The sequence below is a fragment of the Canis aureus genome, chromosome 21 (assembly GCF_053574225.1).
Source record: "Canis aureus isolate CA01 chromosome 21, VMU_Caureus_v.1.0, whole genome shotgun sequence".
Classification (NCBI taxonomy): domain Eukaryota; kingdom Metazoa; phylum Chordata; class Mammalia; order Carnivora; family Canidae; genus Canis; species Canis aureus.
The window spans coordinates 51,639,195-51,652,390 of NC_135631.1; the positions used below are offsets into that span (position 1 = coordinate 51,639,195).

At 34.1% G+C, this 13,196-nt stretch overlaps 1 long non-coding RNA gene across 1 annotated transcript; it reads right to left on the minus strand.

Moving 5' to 3' along the window:
- Positions 1-975: 975 nt before the first annotated feature.
- Positions 976-6,279, minus strand: LOC144293079 (uncharacterized). Its single transcript, XR_013360580.1, has 2 exons — positions 6,025-6,279; positions 976-4,100 (listed from the first exon to the last, which is right to left on the minus strand). It is a non-coding gene; the product is annotated as an uncharacterized LOC144293079 (long non-coding RNA).
- Between the last annotated feature and the right edge of the window lie 6,917 nt (positions 6,280-13,196).

Consider the following 13,196-nt stretch of genomic DNA (forward strand, 5'->3'; position numbering starts at 1 on the left):
TATTGATGCAACTTTAAACTGATTTTACTTGAAATACCAATTGATTTGTCAAAATGCTTACTGTAACGACTCCCATTTTATCCTGTTTCATAAAATTCAATACTATTATGAAATAAGGAGATTTTATTTTAGGGACAGTGAGAATAATCTGGTTTCTCTCTGCAAAGTTCGTTGTGTTTAAAATTTAAATGGCTCTTGAAAAATATTTTCTTCCCCATTCCATGAACATAGATCTCAAAAATAAGTTTTACTCAGTTTAAAGCATAGCTTGTTACTATATCAACAAACAAAATGTGCGAATATAGGACTTAATAATGTTGTTCAATTTATATTACCTAATACATTTTAGAAACTCACAAATTCATCTTTATATCATCACTCATATTCATATAGATGGAGAGATATGTATCTATTTTGATTTTGAAATATCACATTTTGTCAATTATAGGAAAAAGGTCAGCAAATCTAAAAGAATATGTTTTGTAGAATCAGTAGCTTTATTTAAATAAGTAAATTCAATAAGTAAAAAATAGATTAAAATCTCACTATTCTACATAGGTAGAATTTATATAATTGTACATATTTTCTAACAGACCATGTAAGATGTTGAGGGAGAGGTATGTGAAGAGGTACAGGCACCAAGATGCCTGTGTAAACTTCAGTTCTTCTCCAGATGGGCAGTTGGAGCAGGGCCAGGTTTGGAGAGATGACGGGAAGAGGCCAGATGGGATCCAAAGCAGCAGCAGTGCTGTCCGGCCCCAGATTCCATTTGAAACACTTTATTCTACAAATTGGGTCTGGGCCTGGGTGTTGCTGTGCTTCTGGTTTGGAAGAAGTCATCTTCAGGGATTGGCTGCAGAAAACTCTAGGTCCTTCTCTACAGGGGTTGGGAAAGAGAGACCACTGTGGTCCATTCCCCAACAATACAGATTTCCCTTGCATTTGCAGAAACATTTCTGTACTGACTTTATACTAATTTTTAAAAAGCAAGTAATTCACTTTTCCTTTCTTTTTTTTTTTTTTTTTTTAAAGATTCTATTAATTTACTCATGAGAGACACAAATTGAGAGAGGCAGAGACACAGGCAGAGGGAGAAGCTCCCTGTGGGGAGCCCGATGTGGGACCCAATCCCTGGACCAAGATCACGCCCTGGGCCAAAGGCAGATGCTCAACCACTGAGCTACCCAGGGGTCCCACTTTTCCTTTTTTTAAGGCTTAGATTACTTGATTACATATGAACAGTTTGAGAAATAAAATCAAGCAAACTGAAACTTTTAGGATATTTTCTTAGAATATATATATTAAATTTGAACAGCATCTTTAAGAATATGTATGACCTTTGATATTTTATCCTCATCAACTAATAATATATTGTTATTTTATACTCTGTAAAAATATATCACAAGGCTGGATCACTATTGATTGTATATTTATTTTTTTCCCCAGACAAACCACAGTAAAATATTACCATTGTAGACTTTTGAATTCTAAGTATTTTACTACTGATGCAATGCCATTTTATGGATGCTTTGGAATAAAAATTAAAAGCCAATAAAATGTTAATTTTAACAGTCAATTTTTAAACCCATCTACACACTCCTCCCTCCCCTACATTTATTCAATTCTGCTGTGCAGTTAGTACACACAGATTCTTGCATCCTTGACCACACCCATTATGTATTTCTTCAATTCATTCCAAGCTCTGCTCTTTTTCAAATTTTAACTCCTTGGAATGTCAATATAATCATTTTTGGTTTATTTGTTTGTTTTTGCTGAACAGAGTAACCCCCTGGCCTTTGGATCTTTATCTTGCTTTCATGGTATAAAATTACACTGCGGGGTTGACCATCCATCTGCTTTTTTTTGCTGATATGATTTTGCTGCTTAGTGTGAACAAAGAGAAGCCCACAACCAAGATACCAGGATGATCAGAGAGCCTAAGATGCTCAGTAATTCACTCACCTGTGGTGTCATCATCTGCCCCCTCCTCAGTTGAGATTATACACATTCCACTCTCTCAACCCCTCCAAGGAGAAAATATATCGTCAAGACTTGAGGTTTCTGACACAATTTGCTGCTTCACATTTCCCTGTCTTGTTACAAGGACTAACTCTTCCTTCAAGAGCTAGGAAAATACTCTTCCATGAAGCATTTTCTATCCTTCTCAAATAATGTTAATACTTTAAACTTTTTGCCACTTTTCAATTTGGTATATATCATATGATGTTGACTAAAATCCATCACAGTCATTTCTTGCAACTCTCTCTCTTTCACAACATATTCCTTGAGAGAACAAAACTATTTCTTAATCATCTTTGTTTCTTTACTACATAAATGGATCACTTAATGGTTGCTGAAGGACTGTAGCAATCATGATTCATGTATGATTATTCACACTGAATGATTATTGAAAACAAGCTAAGTATTAAGTCTCACATTGACTGATTCTGGCTGAACATTTAGTTTGATGGTATGTGTATAATGTTGTCCTCTAAGACCAGAGATTCTTCGTCCTCCCATTCAATAGCACATCCTAAACAAATTTAGTATCAGGAGGTAGTCTGAAATCCAAATAAAAGCTCATATGGAATTGGAGACCTATCAAGTCCTTTCATAATCCTTTTGAGAAGTCTCAGCTTATTCATTATTGAACTAGGTGAAGTGAGAACTTGCAGAGACTCACAGCCCAGAGATCAGCATAGAACTTTGTTTGAATTCTAGCACCAGTGCCTTAATTGGGACTTTGAGTGAGGCAAGTTACTCAACTTCTGGTAGGATGAGTTTTGTCAGATGCAAAGTGAAAATAATAGTACCATGGTCATAGCAGTGCTTTGAGTATTACAAAGTCTGAATGAGGACATTTGTTGTCTCAGAACATCCCAGAGTATAATAAGATCTCTAGAGCTGTTCTACACAACCGAAATATAATGCTAGCCATAGATATAATGTTATTTATTTTTTTAGTAGCACATTTAAGATGGTGAAGAGAAAGTGGTGGAATCAATTTTAATAGTATATGTATGAGTGACAGGCATTGGGGAGGACACATGATGTGATGAACACTAGGGGTTACACAATATCTTGGAAAATTGAATTTAAATAAAATAGTATGTGTTATAGCACAAAATATCAAAAATATAGGCAGCCTGGGTGGCTTGGTGGTTTAGCCCAGGACGTGATCCTGGAGACCCAAGATCAAGTCCCACGTCAGGTTCCCTGCATGGAGCCTGCTTCTCCCTCTGCCTGTGTCTCTGCCTCTCTCTGTCTCTCTCTCTTTCTCTCTCTCTCTCTCTCTCTCTCTCTGTGTCTCTCTCATGAATAAATAAATAAAATCTTTAAAAAAATATCTAAAATATTATCATGTCAACATGTAAATAATTTTAAAAATTGTTTATGGGATGTTTTACATTCTTTTTGTGTGCTAAGTCTTCAAACTAATGTGTGTGTCCCATAATCACCACACATCCTTATTTGTACTTCTGGCATTTCAAAGGTTCACGAGTCACATGTGACCAATGTCGGCTGAGTTGCATAGTGCAGTTCTAGAGGATGAACCCAGGGAGTAGCTCACCTTGTCCCATCCAGGATAAAGGGCCTAAGAAAAATGGGGTGCTCTCTGATCCATGCCAAATATCATGCCTTAGTGTGCACATAATAGCAATTTCCAAGGAGCAAATGGGTCTCCTTTCTCATTACCTTCATTCCTTCGTTGCTGGCTTTCAGAAGCTCTTTCTCACATTATTCATGCTTTCTCTTCAATGACACTTGTGGACTCCTCCTTAAGTGCTGTTCATTTGTTTGTTTTCATGTATCTGATTTATCCCTTTATCAGCTTCATTATATGTCATTGAGACTCTATTTTAACAGTGAATTCCACCTTCTTTTCTTCAACAAATTGATCTAAAGCTTCTGACATACTGTGGTCTTGGCTCTGTATATTTACCTGATTTTAGTCATCAACCACAGGAGATTCTGTATTGTAACACAGAATCCTAACAGCTGAGCTATTCCTTGTATGTTCACGCATCTTCTCTTCCACCCCACTGACCCATGCCACCATGGGGTTGGGGCACATGGTTTCAGTAATCTCGACTAATTTCCTGAAAAGAGGAGAAATAAGAGGCAGGTGTAAAATAGAACAAGAATGGAAATAAAACTAAAGAAAAGGCTACTGCAGTTACAAATCTTGATGCATGTAGTCATGATATTCATAGTCATAAACATAATATTTATTAACCGTTAGATGCTTGCTATATAGCAGACACTTATTGCTAAACCCCTGCATCATCTTGCTTTATTTTTATCTCCATAGTAACCATTTGAAAGAATACTTGACTTTCTACTTCTCCCTGGGTCAGCCCTGTTTATTTTTCCTGAGAACAGACATACAATCTGATGGAGCCTATCCATTTTCCCTCCTTTTTTTCCCTAGCATTGTTTTGAAAGCTCTTAGAATCAAAATTGTCTGTCCTCTGTGTTACGTTTCTTCTAAATGACCATAAGGAGACCTATGGAGAGGCCAAATTTTTATTTCCAAATTACATTTACTCACATCCTTAAGACATCAGCCATATCTCCACAAACAGTACTGAAGTCCTCACTCTCTGACCAATTTTATTTTTATTTAAAAAAAAAAAAGAAAGAACAAAAGGAGAAAGTGAAAAGAAAATAGCAAAGTATCTTAGAGTTGTGCCTAATGTTATAAAACAGAGCTAAACTGTGTCTTGATTGTAAAAGAGAAATCAATTTAGAAAGTATTGACTTGGAAGAACTTAATTGCTCATAAAATTAATTTATGGATGACTTTATTTGATGTTTGAAAACAGGAATACAAATGAACCAGCTTCAATGTGTATGAATTTCCATGGCTAGCCAAGAAAAGGTAACTGACAAGAATAGAAAATTGAACCAGATGAGACGGTAATGGTTGTTTACTCTCTCCTGGAAACAGCTCATATTAGGCGACAAGCAGTGGATAGTTATAAAATAGTTTAACAGTGGGAGTTGTAGACAAGTTTAAAATTAAAATGAAACTATTTAAATTGAGTCAAAAACTTCTCAGTGACAGATACATCTTAAAATAGATATAGGTACATGTGAGTTTATAAACAAAATTAAAGGAAATAATATCTTCTGAAGAAGTTATAGGATAAATAATTTGAAATCTGTTAAGTCCCCAAGAGCCATCAAAACAGAATCTTCCTGCTGAGATAGCAGAATTTTTATTGTAAATTATCATGTAAGCAGAGAAGCAAAGCCATAGCAACTAAGAATGTGGAATATATATATATTTATTTATATCCATCTTTAATAGAAGCAACAGAAGGATGCATGCAAGCATAATGACAAGTCCATAGAGCAAAAGGAAATAGAAGAAACTTGTATCATATATGTGATAATATATAATTCATGTTTTTATAATTTGCATAATAAAAGATAAATGAAACGATTTAAAATATCTCAAAGGCTCAAACATACATTTCTAATTTCTAACATACATTTCTAATAGTGGGGAAATAAGTATGATTGTGGTTACTTCTTGCAAGGTACAAGTGCTAGTAACACGGTTGTTATTAATATTAATCTTATGGATGGCTGATATCTATTTGGCTGGTTAAATTCTACTGTCTTCTCTTCACTATCTTAGCTTAAGACATTTTTTCCCCATGTTTAATTAAACTCCACAGTATGATGGGTGCTCTCTCTTCATGACCCTCTGGAAATGGAGGACCTGTTTGGTGTAACATCCTGGGGAATCCTGGGAGTGAACATTGACTGGCAGGTAAACATTTGTGTAGAAGGTATTGTTCCTACTCAGAGTAATTAAAATATAATCAGTAAGTGTTTAGGTGCAAATAGTGTGAGGTTCAGAACCATGTCATGATTGTCTGGTTGGCAGACACATTGCTCCCATGAGGCTTCCAGGCATCCCCACAGTGTCTTGGCCAGGTTACTCTCCATAGAATGCCCAGGTACCTCGTTTATAACAGAATTTCCTCAGGACATATCTGGATGATGCCTTACCCCCTGTTGGCAAAATGTATGCACTCTTCTGTCTTGCCACAAGACGCCGTTTAGAAAGGCTTCTCCTCATTTGAGGTGGAAACTCAACCACTCACTTATATGTAACTTGTCTTTCCATTACTAAATCATAGAAAAAGTTTGATTTTCAAGGAAAAAAGGTCCATGTCATAATATGGTACAAACACACAATGAACAACACATGCGTGCACCCGCACAAAACACACTAAAAAAAGGGCTAAAAAAATACAATAAGGAAATAACATTACTTCAGCTCCTGACATGAGGAAGGCCTCCTCTAGATATTCCTGAAAACATAGGCTGAAAAATCGAGTTGTCACAATGATCCTGTGTTCCAAGTATTACAAATGAGAAAAATAGGATTCTGGAAGCTAACTCACTTAAAGTGAACAGCACAGTCAGACTTTGAAGGTGTTGTGCCTGACTGAACACAATATGGTACACATGCTTGTGTGTCTTTGTTTCTTATAGACCTGCTTCAAGGAACTGAACTTCAGAATGTAACACGGACTTTTATATTTACATCTCTTATAATCTCCTTATCCTTTCAAGTACTCTGTTCAGGTTACAAGACTACTTTGAATAAGTGAGACACATCACTTTATACATGTAAATGAGTCAGTGTGTATTGATGTGTCTGTATGTGGTGTGCACACATACATTTATACCCATCATAGATAAATCAGTGAAGGGAATCAGGGTAGAAGGAAAGTCAGGGTTTATATAAAGAATTAAAAAAAAAAGATGGTTGGCAATTCAAATTCTGCCTATCGTGCATATCCAGAACTCCAGACTTTTTTTTATTGTTAAAGTTTTAATACTTATGCATTGTTTGAAATCTGTATAATGTTTAAAGTGATATTCAGTCATAGGGCATATTCTAACTTCCCAAATAATAAAAAAGTACTTTTTAATGCTTAGTAGATGTAATTTGCTATGTTAGTCATCTTAATATTGCTCAGAAAATAGAAAGATAAAATTTAAAAACCTATTATACAGATTTCCCAACTGAACCAAGATGATTTGAGATCTGTAAACTATGTAATATAATTAAAAACAATAAACTCAAGAATAAAATGGCAAGAGTCAAGAAGCAAAGAGGAGATTGTGGGATAATTATATTTAACGTCAAGACTAAAGAAAGTTTCTATAATTAAGTAGAATTATATTTCGACTCCTCAGTGAGTAAGGCAAAAAGAACCACATTCTATTTATACAGTTTTGAGAGATTAATTAAAGGCCAAATTTTCCTAAAGACACTTTACAAAACCAGTGAAGGAAAAATCATATGCCTATCTTGGTTGGGTATGTTGTAAGATATAAATTATTATATTTCATGTGGAAATGTTGTTTTAACATCACAAGGTTCCAAATATGATTATTTATAATATCTGGAGAAATACTGTCACCACACCCTACCATGCATCCTGTAAAACTTCAGAAAAAAATATTTAACATTAAGGACACATGGTCAAGTCCTTGAACAAAGTTTTCAGTGTCCTTTCCTGTCTATGCCAATGACATACTTATGGGAGCCTGTGCAGAGAGCATAGAATCAGGTGGAATTGTACGTGGAGATGAATTGCCTTAAATACCTTGGATTTGTTCTAAGCTCCAAAGATTAATTTCAATGCAAATAAAAACCTCAATATCACCTCAGATCTAATAGGATAGCTACTATAAAAAATATGTAAATAAGAAATAACAAGTGTTGGTGAAGATGAAGAGGAAAGCGGACCTTACACGTTGTTGGTGGGCATGCTAACCAGTAAAACCACTACAGAAAACATTACATAGGCTCCTCAAAAAATTAAAAATAACACTGCCATAAAATGCAGCAATCTCACTTTTGGGTGCATTTCCAAAGGAAATGAAATCAGTACTTTGAAGAGATATCTGTGTTCCCCTGTTCATTGCAGCATTATTCATAATAACCAGGATATGGAGACAACCTAAATGTCCACTGATAGATTAGGGGAGAAAGGAATAGTGATGTACCATATATACATGAACATTATTCAGTTTTTAAAAAGAAAGAGATCCTGACATTTACAACAACATGGATGATTCTGGAGGACATTATACTACATGAAACAAGCCAGACACAAAAAGAAAAATACTGCATATTGACATATATTTGGAATCTAAAAAAAAGTTGAATACAAAGAAGCAGAGATAGCATGGTGGCTACCAGGGGATTGGGGATTGGGGAAAATGGGGAGATGTTGGTCCCAAGGAAGAAAGTTGCAGTTACCTAGGATGAATAAGTCTAGAGAGCTAATGTACAGCATGAGGACTATGGTCAATGATATTGTATTGAATACTAGTAATTTGCTAAGAAAGTAGATTCCAGGTGCTCTCAACATACACACACATAGGGATCCCTGGGTGGCACAGTGGTTTAGCGCCTGCCTTTGGCCCAGGGCGTGATCCTGGAGACCCGGGATCGAATCCCACGTCGGGCTCCCGGTGCATGGAGCCTGCTTCTCCCTCTGCCTGTGTCTCTGCCTCTCTCTCTCTCTCTCTCTCTCTGTGACTACCATAAAAAAAAAAAAATTTAAAAAAAAACATACACACACATAAATGGTAACTATCTTAATTAGCCTGACTAGAGTAATCATTTATAGATATATATAAATAGTGTATATGTGTGTATATATATATATATATATATATATATATATATATATATATAGTGTATATGTAATGTGTGTGTGTGTGTATACATTAAAACATCAGGTCGGGATCCCTGGGTGGCGCAGCGGTTTGGCGCCTGCCTTTGGCCTAGGACGCGATCCTGGAGACCCGGGATCGAATCCCACGTTGGGCTCCCGGTGCATGGAGCCTGCTTCTCCCTCTGCCTCTCTCTCTCTCTCTCTCTCTGTGACTATCATAGATAAAATTTAAAAAAAAAAAAATCAGGTCGTGTGCCTTAAATATACTGTATACATTTTTTATTTAGTAAAAGAACAAAGATTAATTTCAAGATGGAGCATTTTATGGAATGAGCCTGTTAGGAATAGAGAGACTCAAAGTTTTAACCTGTAATTATCTGAAAACTGTCATATCTTTTTATTATTTTTTTGGATACATAACACTAGTTTGGAACAATTTTAATTACATAAGTATTAAAAGAGAAAGCACTGAAAGTGCAAAAATTAAATAGTTCTTCCAGTAAATAGTTTTATAAATTATTTTTCTAGCTTACTATAAAAATATTTTTTAAAATATCCTAGGGTATTTTAAGCTTGTGTGGCTTACATGTTTGAGAATCCAATTCTTGATTTCAGTTCTGGTCATGATTTCAGCGTTGTGAGATCAAGCTCTGTGTTGGGCTCTGTGCTGGGTGTGGAATCTGCTTAAGATTCTCTCTCTTTCCCTCTGTACCTCTCCACTCATTCTCTGTCTTAAATCAATCAATCAATCAATCAACCAACCAACCCTGAATTCAGCAGATGGAGTTGGAAAACCAGCCTACTTCTGATCACCTCTGTGTCTTTGGACAGGTGAGTCAACGGTCAACAGGTGAGTCTGTTCTGTAAAATAGGGGGGAAAAAACTCAAACAGAAAACATTAAACAGTCTTGAGAAATAAATGACACCAATAAGGGCTTGTTAAATGCCAGTTTTATTAGTCTGCATAAGCCAGTGTTTTAATATGAAAAACTGTTCATCAGCTTTATAAAAATTTATGTAACTACTTCCTCACAAAGGATACATGATTTGTTTTTAACTTTATCAATTTTGTACTTATGTTTTACAATCAGCATAATTGTAAATATTGCTATTTTTATTTTCTCATTATTTTCTTGAGAAAATAAATTTATTTGGATAAATGCATTTAAAATATTTATTGGGAAATTGCTATCTGTAAGAAAACACAGTTTTGGTTGAATATTTGATTATTCAAAAAAATGCATGGTAGTAATATGCATTTAATATTTTTTCTTAGCAATAGACATGAAACTGTTAAATTTTTATTTGAACTCACATGCATTTTGTAATTACTGAAGTGGAATGATTTTAAGCTCTTCCTTTCTATTTTATTTTTAAATATCACATTAACAATGCATCTTCAATTAAAATAATCAACAATGCATGTGTAGAGTAAAAATGATGAATATATCCTCACTTTACAAATCCATCTACCCAGAATTAATTTTTAATGACATTTTTATTTATTTCAAATATATATCATTTCATAAGATATGATATATCATGCTATAATAACCAAGTTTATAAAAACTAAATTTATGAAATTTGTGTTCTATAACACTTTACCCAATATATATATAACCTACTAGTTTCATATTTAAGCTAATTATTTTTAGTAGCTCTTTATATTTACAAAATATTATTGTCCTATAATTTTATATTATTTTGCTTCCAGGAATTCAAATTGTACAGAAATTGATACAAATGCAAGTAACTGCAAGTAGCAAAATAATCTACTCATGATGACTTAAAACAATCATATTACTTTTTGTAGGAAATCCAAAAGTGAAGCTTCCAAATTTTTCTACAGAGTCTTTTTTGAAGTCATGGATTCTAGAAGCAGGTACCTCCTAACAATTGGTACCAGGAAAAAATAAAATACACCTGTAATGCTTACTGCATAGGGTGGGGGAGAAGATATGGGTTCTTCTACTTCATCTTTTGACAGAATTCAAACTGATCTCTCCTGGCACCAATCTAAAAATGCTGACCTCATCACATACTGACATGTGCATTTTGCCAGCTGGCTATTTGCTCAGTGGGCAACGTCAGAATGAAACCACTATGAATAGTGGAGTAAATGTTTTCTCTTGTAAGGTCTGGTTTTGGAGAGGGGGTTGATCAGGGTGGGTAGGTCTAATGCTGAACCTCCAGTATGTAAAACTACTTCTTGGTCTTATAGAACTTTATTACCTTGGAAAAATCATTGTGAAGTTCCTGCCCTTTAACTGTATTTGTTGTTGCTGTTATTGATGGTGGTAGTTTGTTTCTTGTTTTGTTTTGTTTGTTTGTTTTTACAAATAAACCTTATCCCTAATTTATTTCATATGAATTGCTGGGCCAAAAAAAAAAAAAAGAGTAATGAATTGTCTCATAATTGATTAGCGGAGAATCTGTCAATTATGTTCCAGGGGGGAAGACAGGAATCAAATTCAACTCCAAAGGATGTGGAATCCAAATATTAGAGTTGGCCATTTATTGCTTTTTTTTAATTTATGAAAAGAAGGGGAAGAATTGAAAATGAACTTACCTGGACTCTTGAGGCATCAAAACCCCCTACATTTACATGTAAGTTCTTATTGCAGAAGGAAGGATTCCAGGTGGTTTTGTGGATATATCAGGAAGAAGAAATACTAGTAACTGATGCCTAATTAATTTACCAGAGTATTGTTATTTTTCCTGGAAATTATCCTGACTACTGTCCAGCAAGTAATGACCTGCAAGACAGTTTGTAAATTTACCACATACTTTTTTAGTAAATGATCTGTTTACTTCCTGAAAATCATCTGTATTTATTCCTAAAACTATTGTGCCATTTGTACTTTTTATGATATAATTTAATTAAGTTGTTAAATGATAGTGGAAAAATAAAGAGTTATGCTTTTTTGAGATTAATGTGAATAATTTGAAAATACTTGAAAAATATGATTCACCAAAAATATAGTCTAATTGTGAGCTGTTGAAGTATAACAACTCAGTTGAATAATGTAAAACTATAGTCAGATTCTTCACTCAAGTTATTTCAAAAGTCTCATTAGTTCTAGGTAGATTTTCTTAAACTTATTTTTTTAAGAACAGTATCAAACACTTATAGAAGTATACATATAATAAGCTACAGTTTATCCAGCTTATAATTATTATCAAAGCTTATACAGTCTCCTTTCAATTGTGTCCCTACAAAGTTTTCCACTTCCATTGGATTATTTACAAGAAAATATCATATTTTTATCAGTAAATATTTCAAAATACATATCAAAATATGACAGTTTTTAATTCTAACTAAAATATCTGCATCCCATTTAAAAAATTAACAAATGCTTAGTAACATTACATTGTGATCAAGTTTTTGTCTCCTATTTGTTTTTACAACTTGTTTGAATCAAGAACCTATCAAAATAAGGTTTATATACTTAAATTGGTTGGTATACTTTTAATCTTTTAATTTATGTGTTAATCTCCTTTTCCTTTTCAAAATATTTATTAAAGAACCTGAAGTTTTTGGTCCTGTAGCTTTTTCTCAGTCTGAATTTTATTGACTATCTCGCTGTAGTGTCATTTCATGTGTTCCTCTGTCCTCTATAATTGTTGTTATAAATTCATGATTAAACTTGGTATGCTAATCAGATTGAGTATTTTCACAAAAATATTTCATACTTGGTATTATCTACCTCTGTAAAGGTGACAGTCAGGCACTGATTTTTTTCTCTTTATTTTTAAATTGTATTTTAGAGAAGGAGAGGTGGTGGGACACAGAGAGAGAGAATCTTAAGCAGGCTCCATACTCAGCACCAAGTCCAACATGGGGTTCAGTCTCACAACTCTGAGATCATAAACTGAGGAGAAATCAAAGCGTGGGACATTTAAGCAACTGAGCCACTTAGGTGCCCCTGATTGTTTCTCTTTAATGTGTATAATCAGCTAACAACTGACTATCAGTTTCATGGAAGTTGCAAATGGATATACTTTATTATTGTTTCTTTTAAGAACCTGGGGATTATCCAATCTGGGATTAAACTCATCATCCTGAGATCAAACGTTGCATGCTCTACCAACTGAGCCAGCCAAGTATCTTGCAAATGGGAATATTCTAATTCTTTCATTTATTCTTCATTTATAAATTGGAATACTCCAAAGAGGACACATTTCTTCATCAATTCTTGGTTACTCACATCTCCTCATCAAGCATTTTGATTAGTCTAATATAAAATTTGAAAAGGAAAATCAAGATAAATGATAGATATTTGTTTTTCTTTATTCACATAAACAATGAGGTGGTTAGCAAATAACCTCCAAATGGGAAAAAAAATAAGGATGTGAGTGTACTTGAATGTTCGTGAAGTGTGTGGATATGTGCACATCCACACATTTTAGATCATTATAAATAAATTATTTTAACAAATATGTTTCAATGTATCATAGTTTTCATTTGTTTGTTTTTAA